We start from the raw sequence: 228 nt of genomic DNA, 5'->3' as shown, positions 1-228 counted from the left end.
TTCGTGGGTTTTGTTTAGCTTCTATATTTGAAACAATGTTTCAAACTGCAAGCTCAGAGGCCAGCATTGGCAGGTGGGGAACGTTGGAGTCCTCCGTCACCGAAGCAAGCAAGCCTCATGTTAGTTTCAAGCTGCCTGGCTGCCGGCCGCCATCTTGGCTGACAGTTAATTTGCATATCTCGCTGATTAGCCAATGGGAAGGGTAGTGGTCGTACGCCAATTACCATG

This window comes from Myotis davidii, unplaced genomic scaffold, assembly GCF_000327345.1.
Source record: "Myotis davidii unplaced genomic scaffold, ASM32734v1 scaffold1081, whole genome shotgun sequence".
NCBI classification, from domain to species: domain Eukaryota; kingdom Metazoa; phylum Chordata; class Mammalia; order Chiroptera; family Vespertilionidae; genus Myotis; species Myotis davidii.
This window is presented reverse-complemented; position numbering follows the sequence as displayed.